This window comes from Littorina saxatilis, unplaced genomic scaffold, assembly GCF_037325665.1.
Source record: "Littorina saxatilis isolate snail1 unplaced genomic scaffold, US_GU_Lsax_2.0 scaffold_2975, whole genome shotgun sequence".
Lineage (NCBI taxonomy): Eukaryota > Metazoa > Mollusca > Gastropoda > Littorinimorpha > Littorinidae > Littorina > Littorina saxatilis.
Genome location: NW_027125983.1, coordinates 1 through 9,245, shown reverse-complemented (window position 1 = coordinate 9,245; position 9,245 = coordinate 1). Strand labels below are relative to the sequence as shown.

Genomic DNA, 9,245 nt, shown 5'->3' with positions numbered 1-9,245 from the left:
ATCGTGACCATGCAGTCAGGGTGTTGATTTAGGGTATGTGTCCAAGTGGATCTAGCTGTGGTGATGCCTATGGTCACCTACACAAGGGTTGTACATTTGAGTTCAAACTTTAAAGGCACACTCCTTCTCGTGAAAAACTGTTTGGCCCACCATCTCAGATCTGGCGTAGGGCTTTAACAATAACAATAACAATAACAACACTTTATTGTTAAGAATATGTAGTTGGCTTACCTGTTATTCCACTCTGTTGTTCCAGAATTTAATAGTCTATACATGATCCAGGACAGTTAAAAACATAACATAAGATAAGTATGCGCATATTAATAACATATGTATTATTTCTTGATTTGAAAAAAAAAAAAAAAAACTTGGTCCAATAACGGCGCGGTGTTTCTGAACTTAAACGTCCTGTGGTGTGTGCTGTTGCCGTCTTCGTCCGAATCACCGGTCCATACTGGGAGCTTCTCCAAAGTGAAGTCAAGTACACAGAGTTCCACAAGTATATCCAGCTCATGATCCACAGGATGGACAAGCAAGTTGCAGAATATCCAGCCTATTCTTCAGCTTTTTACTGTTTTCTTTTCATATTAACAAACTTACATTTTTCTCTGACACTTCAAGGGTTAATTTTGTACGAATGAATTCAAAAATATCTGCGTATACCAGAGTAATTTGCAACTCTAGCTGAACTTTATATTCAAGAACAAAGAAATGTAAGGAAAGAATTCTGTGATAGCACGAGCAATATAATATATTGTATTAATTGCTGAATTTTTGTAAGTATTTTATTGATGCATTATTTCAGTTGGACGGCAGATTCCAGCACTCTCCTGGACCCTCACTTTCTGGGCATTGATGGGGAATTCGAACTGCAAGGAGACAAAGCAGCCCTGAAGGACAGTATCTACAACTTTGCCAGTCAGCACATCGAAGCAGTCCAGTGTACTCTACGGCAGCTGATGCCAGACATGTGCAGTGTATTGCGCAGGCAGTTGAATGACTTTCTGGAAGATGGTGTGTATATTGGACAACCAGTTCCCTTCCCAGATGTCCTCAACCACTGCCAACTGACAAATCTGCTCGGTGAAAACATTTTCGGTGACCTGGGCTATGACATTAACAAGCGGCGCAATGCATCTGTCCACCAGAGGTCGTCAACAAATATGCTGAGCCACAACAGGACAACACTGTGGTTGAAGAAGAAACTGGAGACCCAGTCAATTAGCCATCTTCTTGCCTTCGCTCGAAGGAAAGGGAAGTCTTTGCGACACCACAACCGCCAACAAGAGAAAGCGGTGTTGCTGCGACTGAGGTAGAGGCTCCTGGAAAACAAGGCAAAAAAGGCGGCAAAGGAGGCCAGACAGGCAGCAACCAAAACCGAGCTAATAAGAAAGCTGACGGCTGTTGGTGGCCCCTGTGTCATTGCAGAAGATGTTGATGCTCTGGTGATACGACTGAGAAGAGAAAAGAAATCAACCCTCTTGAACGCATTGAAGGACCAAATTCGATACCAGAAAACAGTATTGAATCAGAAGGGCTGCCTTCGACTCACTGGTAGCATTGAGGACCTGACAGCCAGCCTCAAGGCTCATCTGGGCGGCACTAAATCTTCCAGCTCCAGATGAAAATTTAATTTTTTTTTAAAAAAGCCTTAAAAAATGAAAATTTTCAAACCTGTTTTATTTCTTTGTCTGTGTACATGTGTTTACAGATCTGTCGATGCTGATCATTTTGATGTAAAGTTCATGTTGGTCGGACAGTTAGAAGCTGAAATATATCCTTTTAAAGATTAGAAGTGTTTGAACGGTAAAATTGAACGATTTTCCCAAGTTTGGGTTCTTCAATTCAATTATTTCTTACCCGTAAATTTTGGAGAAAAAAATTGAGCTAAAAGTCTTAGATATGGAGAGGGAATCTGTTCAAAGTTAGCTTCATATTTCTTGTTCTGGTTTCACAGTGAGGCTCCAAAGTTGACGATTTCTTATTCTTGAAAAAAGTGAGTTTAAAAGGCCTAAAATTACACTTTTCAAATGTACATAACTACTAAACTAATTCACCTACAGAATGCAAATTTACATCACTGTGCTCAGAATAAAAAGATCTACAAGACCATCGAAGTTATAATCTTTAACTCTGGAGTTTGAAAAATCACTTTTGAGTACCTACTCATAATATCTATTCATGACAGCCCCTTTCTTGAGAATGAATTTCCCAAATTTAGTCACTATATGACGCGCGACTTAAATAATCTGCTCCATGGTTGTCACAACCTGGTATCACGCTCACGGTGAAATCGTAGGGCTGTAACTGGAGTGCCCACCTCATCAGACGTGGGTTCGTTGGCTGTCTCTGCAGACACTTTAGTGGTTGGTGATCTGTTTCCAGCGTGAAATGTCTCCCGTAGAGATATCTCTCGAATTTTTGGATCCCCCAGACTGTCGCCAAACACTCTTTTTCTACAGTGGCGTACCTGCTCTCGGCACCATTTAGTTGTTTACTCTGGTAGGCGAGAGGTCGCAGAGTCTTGTCCTGTTCTTGCATCAGAACTGCTCCGATGCCTCGGTCGGATGCGTCAGTTCTCAAGACAAACTCTTTTCCATGGTCGGGCATGCACAATACGGGCGTCTTGCAAATCGCCTCTTTCAGCTTCTCGAAGCTTTCACGACTTCGTTCGTCCCACTTCAGCTTGTCAGGCTGTGACTTCTTTGTCATATCTGTCAGAGGTATTGCAATGTTCGCGTAAGAGTCGATGTAGGATCGGTAGAAACCGCAAAGACCTAGGAACGAACGCAGTTCCTTCTTTGTGGATGGCGGAGTGGCTGACTTGATCTTGTCAACTTTGTCTGCTTCCGGCCAACGTTTCCCACCTCCTATTCCATGCCCCAGGTATGGCAGCTCGCTGTAGCCGACATAGCATTTCGACGGTTTTGCTGATATGCTTGAGTCTTGCAAACGCTGTAGGACGGCTTTCAGCGCGACCATGTGCTCTTCCCAGCTCTCCGTGGCTATCAAGATATCATCCATGAAATGGAAAACATCGTCACGTCTGAGTGGGCCCAGCAACTTTCGCATCATGCGGTTGAATATGCCAGTTGCTGTCTTGAGACCAAATGGCATGTTCACCCACCGAAATTGTCCTCTTGAGGTGGTGAATGCAGTTTTGTCTCTGTCCTCTTCCACGATTGGGATACACCAGTACCCCTTAGTAAGGTCTAACTTTGTAAAGAACTTAGTCTTCCCTAAGCTCTGGAAGAGATGATCGACATCAGTTATGGGCTCTGCGTCGAACACTGTCACTTTGTTCAACTCACAGCAAAACCGGTACTTGCCTCCTTTCTTCTTCACAAGAACGATTGGAGCCTACGGTGAGTTTGCCGGTTCAATGACCCCGAGCTTCAACATCTCGTCGATCTCGTCTTCAACCGTTTTCACCATCGCATGAGGTATGGGTCTCGGTCGAACAAACACAGGTTTCTTCTCTGTAAGTTCGATTCTGCACTTCTCCAAGTTGGTAGTAATCGGTACATCAGTCAGATTCTTGGAGAATGCACTAAAGATCGCTTTCGCCTCTTTTGTTCTTTCTCTACTCAATTCTTTACAGAAGTTCACGCTTGTGACATCTTCTGTACGAGTAGTTTCCAGCAGAGGAATCATCTTCTGAGTGTCTATTTGGAAGATATCATCGTTCATCGTATCATCTTCCTCGATGACTACGGCGATGTGTTCTTCTGTTTCTTCTTCTTCTTCTTCAGGTGTAACGACAGCAACCTCACGCGTGACGATGTCACGTTCCTGATATTCTTTCATCAGGTTGATGTGGTACACCTTTTGTTTCGTCCCGACTTTGACTCTGTAGTCAAACTGGTTGACTTTCTCAGTCACTACGTATGGGCCGCGCCAAGTCAACTCTAGCTTGTTGTGTTTCACGGGAAGCAGAAGTAGCACTTTCTTGCCGACTTCGATCGACCTGAGCGCAGTCTTCCGGTTGAAATACCGGGCTTGCTTCTGTGATGACTTAGCTAGGTTTTCTTTGGCAATCTCACACGTTTCTTCAATTCTGTTTCTGAGGTCGACAACGTATTCTGCCGTTGTCTTCTGTTCACCTTCGACCGATTCATCAGACCATGCACGTCGCAGAACCTGCATGGGACCTCTGATGGTCTTGCCATACAGCATTTCAAAGGGTGAGAACCCAAGACTGTCTTGAGGTGCTTCGCGGTACGCAAAAAGCAGTGCTGGGATGAACGTATCCCACAACACTGGCTGTTCTATTGCCAACTTTCTGAGCATGCTTTTGAGCATTCCATTAAATCGCTCCACTAATCCATTTGCTTGAGGATGGAACGGGGTGGTCATTTTGTGCTTGATGCTCAGAAACTGGTTCACTTCTTTCATGAGATTGGACGTGAACTGGGTTCCTTGATCGGTGATCACTTCGTCTGGAATTCCCAGTCTCGTCCACATCTCAAATAGCGCTTCCGCCACTGTGTCAGCACGAATATCCTTCAGCGCAACAGCTTCAGGATATCTTGTAGCGTAGTCCACCATAGTCAGAATGTATTGTTTTTTGCTTTCCGACATTAGCTTTATTGGACCAATGATGTCAACAGCGACCCTCTTGAACACGGGATTGATGGTAGGCATCTGTCCCAAAGGTGCTTTCTTGGTTCTGCCTTTCGGCGCTGTTCTTTGGCATGTGTCACACGAGAGACAGTAACGTTTTATGTCTCCGACAAAACCTGGCCACCAGAACTCACACCGGATTCTATCAGTGGTTTTCTTTTGCCCGAGATGACCTGCCATCGGGTGGTCGTGCCCAAAAGAAAGAACTTTGCTTCTCATTTCTTTGGGAACAACGACTTTACTAGATTCACTCCCGGTTTTGTCGAGGGTTGTCCTGTACAAGATTTCTTTCTTGTAGACATATCTCACGCCGTGGAATGATTCTCCTGAAACAGCCATCTGGCGTACTTTTGCCAGTGTTTCATCATCATTCTGAGCTTTCTTGAGATCCTGCGGGGAATACATCTTGTGTGTATTTCTGTCATCATGACTAGTTCCCGGCACAGGTTTCTCATTCCGCTCTTTTTCCTCCTTCTTTTGCTTTCGTGTACTGACCGGCGCGTTGGTCTCACCTTGATACCAACTCGGGTCACGTACAGGAAACAAAGGGGTCTTCCTCTTGTTCTGGCATATACCATACCATTTACCTATGAGGACAGGATAAATGGGATCTTCGAGTATGACCACTTCGGTTTTGGCATCGAAATACGGACAGTCAATGTGGGCCACGGCCGTGGGACACAATTTCCGTGTTTTCTTCTCTGCGAGAGTAGTTTCTTTTTTCTTTGCCAAGTACCTTTCTTCAGGTATCAGGTCGGCACTGACCATAATACCTGAGCAACCGGAATCGCGTAATGCTTTGACGATTCGGCCGTCTAACTTGATGAACACTTCCTCTTTGAAATCCTTCTTTTCGCACGACTTGCACAGCTTGTCAAGATGTACGGGGATTTCTTGTTCATCAAATTCATTTCGAACATGAACTCCGTGAGCGCCTTTTCCCTTATTGGGACAAAATCGTGACATGTGTCCTTTGCCCTTGCAAAAAAAACAACAGCCTGTGACTTTCAGTCTTTGCTTTTCATCATCGCTCACGTATTTATGTTCTTTCTGTGACGATTTCTCTTTCGCGTCACTTTTGACGACATTTGAACTTTTCGGATGCGAAAACGCGCTGCTGCTAGAATGGTTTTGGTGAGATTGCCGTGGCCTGATGTTCGAACGTGATTGTTCGTACTCCGTGGCAATTTCGCCCATTTCTTTCGCAGACTTCGGTTTCCGATTAAGTACGTGCAACGTCACTTCGGCAGGGAAGGTGTTCTCTAATTGTTCTCTGAGAACTAGATCCTTCAGATCTGCCACATGTTCATCACACTTGGCTAACTCGAAAAGTGGTTAGATCCCCCAAAGGTCGTTTTTCTCCAGACGTCGGAGTTTGCTTGGGACGGGAAATCTTCAACAAGGCCTTGCGCAATGTGACAAGGCGGGAGTGCCCTCTTGATATTGTCATCAAATCAAGAAAGGGCAGCAAGTATTTCCTTGTGGATGTCTTAATCCGTACCTCTTCGACAGCTCCTGCAACTGATGAAGAATTTTTTGACGATTCCTCAGACGATTTGTCAAACACCTCCGCTCAGAAAGTAATGACTGATGTGAAGATTTTGGCGAAAAGTGAAGCAGTGTTGGAGCATGTGTGGCGTATTGTTCGCCCCGTGCATCTAACCGTTGGAATACTGGAAAGGATGCACAGAGTGTGAAACAACACTTTGGCAGTGTCACTGCAAGGATTGTGCACAGGAGGAGAAGAAATTCAAACCAGATGGCCTGCTATGTATTTGGGTGGGTATTGTCTATTATGTTGGATTAGTTGGTGCTCTTTTTAGTGTACTATATATATACTAGATGTTAATGTTGCCAGTCCTTCCAAAGACCAAAGGTGGATTAATTGAGCAGGCGATACGGATAGTGTTGTGCAAAATTATTCATTCCAGCATCTAAAAATTGAAGGTCAGAGAGGCAAAGCAGGCATGAAGGAACAAAACGCTTTTTGAACAGAAACCAGCAAATAAAGATCTTTCAACAATTTAAACTTAAGTACACTGTTCTCTGTTTTTCTTTCCTTTATGATAATGATCATTATTGTACATGAAAGACTGTCCTAATTTTGTTCTTAAATCAGCAAACTGAACACTCGATCTTCTTTCCTATTTTTTGCAGAAACAAACCCTGTAAAACTGACCTGGATGTGATGCGAGCAATGTGTGAATGTGATGTGGACCCCACGACGTTCCCAACTGTACACTCCTGGCTGTCTCTGGTCTCTGCAACACGGCAAGAAGGAAAAGATAGGTAAGAAACAGAGTGGAACATTGCTGGAATCAGGAAGGTCCTATTTTTTTTTCTTTTTAATGTTACTTTCAGTAATAGATTTTCCCAAGAGAGATGTCTGATGAGAATGCTCACTGAATAGTCAAAGTTTCTGGATGTACTAGAAACCAAGTAAGGACTCATCATATGTTATTGTTATTGTATATACATGGGTGGGACTGAAAAATGTCATGAATCCTGAAGAATTTTAAGGGGGGACGCTGAAGGATTTGTATAGCTAACAACCAAAAAACCGTCACCACAGACATTACGAATCCGGATTTCCGGAATATACCAGAAGAATCCCACCCATGCATATGTTTGTTTGTGCATAGATCTGTCTCTGTGTCAGCACATGCATGCCTGCCATTCTTTTACAAACACACAATTCACACACGCGCGTACGTACGTACGTACGTACGTACGTACATACATGCACACAGGCTTTCCCTCAGCATGACACAGAGCTGCTTCCATGGCTGCTGAAATCTGTACCATTCTTCCATTTTGTCTTTGAAATTAATGTCTTTTTCTTCTTCCTTTTTACATCCCAGCTGGCCAAGCCCTGCACGACTGCGTCATCAACACAGACTGTCCCAGCTTCACAGCCAATCGCTGACAGGAAGCCCCTTTCCCATCAGCCCTCTGGTGCAGGGCGGCACTCTAACCAGCACACCCGTCTCTCGCTCTTCACTCCCTGGCATTCACTGCAATCGCGACCTGTCGCCGGAAAGACCTGCGCTGATGAAAGGGCCAAGGACCTGGCTGTTCAAGTCACCCACATAGACTTGCTTGACAGAGAAGGGACAATTTTATTCCGTTAGTTGCATACTGAGGAGAGGAATTGTGTTCAGGACTGACTATTCAAGTCAATAATTCAGATTTGCCTGACGCGAATTGTCTGACAAAGACAAGACATGCAATGACTGCCTGCATTGTTATGAGAGAATCTGTATTCAGTGCCATGTGCGACTAAATGCCTGATTGTGAACTGATGTACTCTAGGACAAGAACATTTATTCAGGACTATACCGGATTGAATATTGGATACTGGACTGATGTATCTGAGGGAGAAAAATTTTGTTCTGGACTGTATAAGACTAAATGCTTGATAGCAGACTGATTACTTCTGGAACAAAATTGTTCTCAAGACTATGTCAAACTAAATGCCAGATAGACTGATACGGTACTTAGATAAATTGTTTTCAGGACCGTACCAGACTGTATGGTGGGTAGTCGGCTAAAGCATCATTCGGAGAGAAATGATGTTATTGCCATACTAGACTAAACAGGGTACTTTACTGATGGTAATGGCAAAAGAAATCAGGTTTAACCGTTTTGGACCATACTTGACCTTATGCTGATGTATTCTTGGGAGAGAAATTTTGTTGAAGACTATATCAACTTTATACAAAAGATGGAGAAAAAATAAGGGCTAGATTGACGCACCCTGGGGAGAGAAACTGTTCAGACAATGCCAGACTACTCCAGCTTAGATAAGCAGAAGAACAGAAGAAGTGATAATAGTCGTGAAATAAAATGAAATTGGTTTTCAAGACAATACTAGGCTAAACTGGATAGACAGCAGAAAAGCATGATATTGACAAGGCTATAATATGAGAATTGCTCTTGGCACTGTCATGTTTTGACTGTTTAATTTTTCTTTCTCAGGACTCAAATTACTAGTACATGTACTGTATGAAAACATTAGGGTCAGCGTGTTTTACCTTTTGAATTGAAGCGAAAAAGTTTGAAACAAAAATACTTATATTGTAGTAGCAGGTTGCCACAAAACCCCCACACAATTACTTTAAGAATATTTTTGTTGTTGTCATTTTTGAACTGCTTCATTCTACCTGCATGCATTTTGGGAAAACTGCATGCTTGAACTGTGCAGACATTGGCTTTGGTTTTGTAAGCTTTTAAATTCTTATTATTCAGGGAAGTGGTTGCTGTAATTGCTTTCCTGTAATCTTTTTATTTATCTTATTAGCAGGATTTTAAAGTGGCTCTCTTAAAAGTAGTATTTAATTTAACTTTATTCAATTGGACAGAGACCTGTCTAAAAAGGTGGATATCTTTTGTGTTCAAATGTTTATTTCGCTTAAAAAATGTACAGTGCATATGTAATTTGTAAACTTGCTTGCCTTGACCATGATTTTATTGATCCTCTCTCTGTCTCTCTCATGCACATGGCATTACATTGAAAACAAAATAGTTAAATTAAAAATACCATTGACACATAAGATCAATATAAAACAAGAAGGGCAAAGCCCATACGACTCACATGCTTGACCTTGACCTTTACATGACCT

The 9,245-nt window shown here is 42.9% G+C and overlaps 1 long non-coding RNA gene across 1 annotated transcript; it reads left to right on the top strand.

The window, feature by feature from the left end:
* The first annotated feature begins 5,955 nt into the window (after nucleotides 1-5,955).
* Nucleotides 5,956-9,238, top strand: LOC138954432 (uncharacterized). Its single transcript, XR_011451834.1, has 3 exons — nucleotides 5,956-6,402; nucleotides 6,781-6,912; nucleotides 7,485-9,238. It is a non-coding gene; the product is annotated as an uncharacterized lncRNA (long non-coding RNA).
* The last annotated feature ends 7 nt before the right edge of the window (nucleotides 9,239-9,245 follow it).